Source organism: Tursiops truncatus, chromosome 2 (assembly GCF_011762595.2).
Source record: "Tursiops truncatus isolate mTurTru1 chromosome 2, mTurTru1.mat.Y, whole genome shotgun sequence".
NCBI classification, from domain to species: Eukaryota; Metazoa; Chordata; class Mammalia; order Artiodactyla; family Delphinidae; genus Tursiops; species Tursiops truncatus.
This window is the reverse complement of record NC_047035.1, coordinates 131,931,530-131,937,540: the sequence shown is the minus strand read 5'-3', so window position 1 is coordinate 131,937,540 and position 6,011 is coordinate 131,931,530.

Sequence of the window (6,011 nt, the reverse complement as noted above, 5' to 3'; positions counted from 1 at the left end):
TTTTTTCTTCAGTCGTCCTCATTTACAAATAAGTTTCATTTTCCTGTAAAAATCTGAATTACTGGCTTTCTTTGAAAATGTGGCCGCTCTGCCAATCCTGGCTCCATGTTTCCATGTGGCAATGATTTGGCTGCCGAGTGATGGAGGCTCCATTTAGATGGGGCATGTGCTCCCCAAACCATACTCTACTGGCCTCTCAACACTGAGGCCGTCAGTGGGCCCTCACAGTCATACCTGCAGTGTGGTTTTCATGGCATAGAGTTAAGAGGTAGTTGAAGTATTTTCTGTATCTATTCAAACTGGAATAATGGAAGATACCTTGAGAGGGTATTATGTTTCAGGCAAGAAAGAAAAAAGCAAATTCCTTTGTAGATAGGAAACACATTCCTAGGTGTTTAAGGTACAAATCAATTGTATCTATACAAAGTGATGTAATTTAAGAATCCTTTATGAAATAACCACATTGAGAACCATGGGCCAAACTGAAAATAAAATTACTGAAATTTCAACAGGTTTTACATTTCAATGAAAATAAATTAAGATGTTGTAAATTCAGTAAGAATGAAGATACTTTGGAGGCATTGAAGTTTTTATGAGATAGCAAGTTTATCACAAAGGATTTTCTGGGGGCAGTAGAAATCATGTGTCATGAACAGACATAAACATGTACAACCAGAAACATTGCTACTTAGTGTGCTGAATGTTTGAGAACCAGGACCAACTTCACAGGTAGGGCTCCATGCTTAGGGTTTAATGTCCTATGGTTACTGTCTTAAAATTCTTAATAATTTTATCTTTGAATTTGTGCTCTGTTCATGAAGTCTGATGGGACAATGGAGTGTGCCCCAGGTCTGAAGCCTCAACTCATGTGCGGTTCCATGCACCTCACTGCCTGTATTCCTGGGAAGGATGCTCAGCCACCTACTTCCCCACTTCCTGGTGCCCCAGACCTTGCCTGGACCATGCTCCTCATTGCTACCTCATGACTACTGCCACCGTCTGCCCCTAGCGAGGATCTGGGCATTGATGTGTGGACAGTGAGTGCTGGACAGGCATGTCCTCCTCCTATCTTGGAGCTGGGCATGGTGGTGGCTGTCTCCACCCTGGGCTAGCAGTGCCAGGCTGTTGTTGGTGGGTGACTTGGCAGGAGTGACCCTCTCATCTATCCTTAGTCTGTCATGTCCTGGACAAGAGATTGCAATGCCCCTGGGGGTTGCCCATCTGCCATGACTTGGGGTGGTAGGCTCCTGGTAAGAGAAGATACCTTCCGTGCTTATGGTTGGGGCGTGGTGTGCTGGTCCAGCAGCGTGTGGGAGGGGATCCTGGCAGTTGGTGGATCACATACCAGCATGTACACATATGCCTGCTCATGACGTCACAGGGCAGGGTCTGTGAGAGTCTATTTCGATTGCCTCTTCTTCACTCTGTTGGCAAGGGTGAGAGTCATGCCCTGGGATTATGGGGGTGGCTGAACACATGACACTTGACACAAGACAAATGAGATTGACAGCAGTTATTAGTCACCTGTACTCACAGCTCCAGGGAGGAAGAAGTCACGTGCCACACAAGACCACAGAGGAGGTGCACTTGGGAAGAGAGTAAAGAAGCAGAGGCTGTGAGAGCAGGCTTTGTAGTAACAAGAGGTAGAGGTGACCCCTGATTTCCACGGGAGGATGGAATTGGCTTGTTTGAATAATTCTGTTGGCCGGCAGGGGGCTGAAACCTGCTGTCCAGGAACAAGCAGGCCCTGTGTTGGGGCCCCATGATAAGGAGGGGTGTTTGGCTAGGAGACCTTATCTGCAGGAGCAGAGTAGGGAGGGGAACTTGTCATTATGCCATTTGAGGGCCTCTTGGCTTCAGATGTCAAGACAGCATGTAATGTTGAATCTTAATTTTTGGTCTTACACCATACGGTCTGCAGTCGCCTCATGAGTCTCCCTGTGTCTGAGAAAAAGCAGCATTAAATAGCAAATAAAATCATCTTGACAGGACACGTGGACGGAGTTGTAGGGAAAGAGAGACAGAGACAGAGACAGCATGAGACTGGGCAGAAATGAAAAAGCTTCATACTTTAATACCTTTAATGTCACTTTTTTGCTGCTTTGAGAACAAGGGGCCTTGCATTTTCATTAGGCATTGGACTCCACAAATTGTGTAGCTAGTCCTGCTGAGAATTTAGAGAAGTTGTGTGAACTAGTACATGGGGTCCATGTTGCTTACTCCCATTACCTATTTGACCCTGCAGGTATTTGAGTTTGGGGCTGTGACACAGAGGATGCACCTTGAAATGAACTGTTCAATGTGCAGTAAAGGTCCCTGAGGATCCATTTGCGGTCCGTGAAACCCCAGAAGTTAGGTAACGTTCTATTTCTCCTGGAGTACAGTGTCTCCATTCCCAACAATAATTCTGATTCTCCATTTGATCATTAACATGTAAATGTCAGTCATAAAGCACTGAAATGAATCCTTGGTTATTGCCATTTTCAGCTATCTAGGCTATGGACCATCTGATCATAAAACTGCTCTCCTTTTTTGCCAGAATTGGTAATCTGGTCCACAATTCTTCACCTGGTTGTCCCCGTGTGAGTTTAAAGTCATTATTCTGACTTCGCTGGTTATTGACTTTTATTATTTAAGAGCTGAAAAACAGCAAGTAATGTAACATGCTGTGAAATAGTTTTCCTCTTGCTAAGAAAATATGTTGGTTGCTGGCAAGGGACTTGTATTCAAGGGAATCCTCCAGGAGCTGAGCTGGCTTTGGCTCTCTGTACCTCTGGCTCTATTTATATTGTGAGGCTTCTTGGGTTTGGTAGCACAGCAAGCTGTGTTACTTTCCACTTGCAAGTTGAAAGGGTCTCAATATTATTTAAACAGGGGAAGAAGCTTAAATAAAATCTTAAAGACTCATTGTTATGTGGGAGAATATCAACCTGATTTATAGACTCCCCTTCCTTTTAAATGAAAATCTTTTTATTGCTTTCAATTACAGAGAACATTTCTAATCAACAGCTAAAAATAAAGAAGTAGGTACTGCCAAAGAGAAGTCCTACTGGGCCTAGTTAAGGGATAAAAAATGTTCACTTATAATTAAAGTTGTTCCTCAGAGGCAAATTAACACATATGTTCTTAACCTAATTTCTCCGTGTGTGCACGCACTCAGGTTAAACAACTACTGTGTTTGGTTACAGTACGGATTTGCATAGGGAACCCCCTTTTTTAATAAGCAAAGGCAAAATCCACCCAAACTTAGGAGCACATATTCTAAAATAGTGATGTCAGATCATAGAGTGGGCCCAATCTTCCCCATTTGGGTTCTGAACCAACTGAGAAATAAGATAAAGGAATAAGGTAGGTGGAAAACAAAACATTACCCTTATTAGTGGCAAAATTAGTTAGCATGAAATGTGGCCTAAGAATGAGAGCCAAATGTAAAGATTTAAGTATAAGACATGACTCCATAAAACTCAGGAAAACATTCTCTGACATAAATCATACCAATGTTTTCTTTGGTCAGGCTTCCAAGGCAGTAGAAATAAAAACAAAAATAAACAAATGGGACCTAATCAAACTTATAAGCTTTTGCACAGCAAAGGAAACCATAAACAAAACAAAAAGGTAACCTATGGACTGAGAGAAAATATTTGCAAATGATGTAACTGACAATGGCTTAATTTCCAAAATATACAAACAACTCTTACAACTTAATAACAACAACAACAAAAAACCCCCAAACAACCCAATCAAAAAATAGACAGAAGACCTAAGTAGACGTTTCTCCAAATAAGACATACAGATGGCCAATAGGCCCATGAAAAGATGCCCATCATTACTAATTACTAGAGAAATGCAGATCAAAACTACAATGAGATATCTCCTCACACTGATCAGAATGGCCATCATTAAAAAGTCTACATATAACAAATGCTGGAGAGGGTGTGAAGAAAAGGGAACCCTTCTACACTGTTGGTGGGAATGTAAGTTGGTGCAGCCACTATGGAAAACAGTATGGAGGTTCCTTAAAAAACTAAAAATCGAGTTGCCATATGATCCAGCAATCTCACTCCTGGGCATATATCTGGACAAAACCATAACTTGAAAAGATACGTGCACCTCTATGTCCATAGCAGGACTATTTACAATAGCCAAGACATGGAAAGAACCTAAATGTCCACCAACAGATGAATGAATAAAGAAGATGTGGTACATATGTACAGTGGAATATTATGCAGCCATAAAAAAGAATGAAATAATGCAATTTGCAGCAACATGGATGGACCTAGAGATTATCATACTGAGTGAAGTAAGTCAGACAGAGAAAGACAAATACCATATGATATTTATCATTTATATGTCAAATCTAAAATATGACACAAATGAACTTATTTACAAAACAGAAACAGACTCATGGACATAGAGAACGGATTTGTGGTTGCCAAGGGGGGTGGGGGAAGGAGGGATTAGGAGTTTGGGATTAGCAGATACAAGCTATTATGTATAGAATGGATAAACAGCAAGGTCCTACTGTATAGCACAGGGAACTATATTCAATATCCTGTTAGAAAACCACAATGGAAAAGAATATGGGAAAAGAAAAAAAAAAGAATGAGAGCCAAATTGACTTCTCAATAGTAAACCTCCAGAGTTAGCTGACATCTTACCTCTGGCACGGTAGCTGGATGGGTCAGGCCTCTACACTTTGGGAACTAGGTGCTGAAGTTATTAAGGAGAGTGAAAGTCTTGGAAAGTGATAAGACAGTTCTGTTGAGAGATGTAGAGAGTGGAAAGGAAGTAGTAGGTAGAACACAAGACACAGGCAGGTGGACTGAGGTTAGAATTTTAGCTCTATCACTTATTGCTAAGTGAGCTTGAGCTTAATCTCTCTGGCTATTTGTGTTCTCAGTTTAAAAAGCAAGATCTTCTTTGCATGATTCTTGTGAGGCTTGGCCTGGAGTATACACATGTCTAGTGAGTGCCAGCGTTCAAGAAGGCATTCAAGAAGTAGTAGTGATTGTTACAGAGTTGGAAGGTGTGAAAAAATAGATATTTTATTCAAAATTTAAATGACAAAAGTCTACTAGAGAAAAGTGACTTGAAGGATAAATTGGAAGAAGAATTGAATTCATGTCTTTGTACGTCTGTGTTTGAACAACTTCACAGGTGTCATCACCAAGAAGAGGGTCTCTATATCAACTATTAGGAATGTCTCTGTGCAGAGCTAGGAGGATGAGAGGTAGGTAGAAGAATTTCAGATCTTTCTTTAGGGAGGAGTCATTATTAACATGAAGTTGGTCATTGTCAGACAGGCAAGGACCAATAAGATTAATATGACTGGATAATGTACGTACGGTTCACTGTCCTGGTTTAGTGAGCTATGTGCTTTGATTAAACAGAATGGGTAAAAATGCCATAGTGCATAGTGATTTGAAGTAATGTGTTTTTATCTTCCATGTAGGGTAGATTTCTAAACCAAAATCTTTTGTTTAACTGATTCTAGGATAATGATTTGGTGACATTATACTTTGGAACTCAGTTCTATCTGCTACTTATAAGAGAGATCTCTGTTTAAAATCATATAAATCTGATAGTCCTAAGTTTTGTGGTATATTCCAGTTTTATGTCTGGGTGTATTTGAGCAGGAAACTTTCAAAGTAATTGTTGGGTTTGTGGTGTTCCCAGTAAAGGTACTGATTTATTACAATTGCATAGAATAGATTAAGAACAACCTAAGAAATATTGAAAGAATTTTTCAGTGGAAGGGAGGCACACATATATTTATAAGTAGAACCTTAGAGGAATTAACAGTTTTAAAAAATCCTTAAACTTCTGAAAATACAAACCAGAACATTTAGAGACATTGATTTCTCCAATTCCCCTTTCTCTCCCAAAATGGATTTAACTTTCTCCTATTCATCAGAAATGCCAATATTCTGTGCAGAACATGGGACAAATAGTTTATATTATCCCCAGAAGGATACAGTTATTTCTGATCATCCAGAAATAAAAGTAGAAAT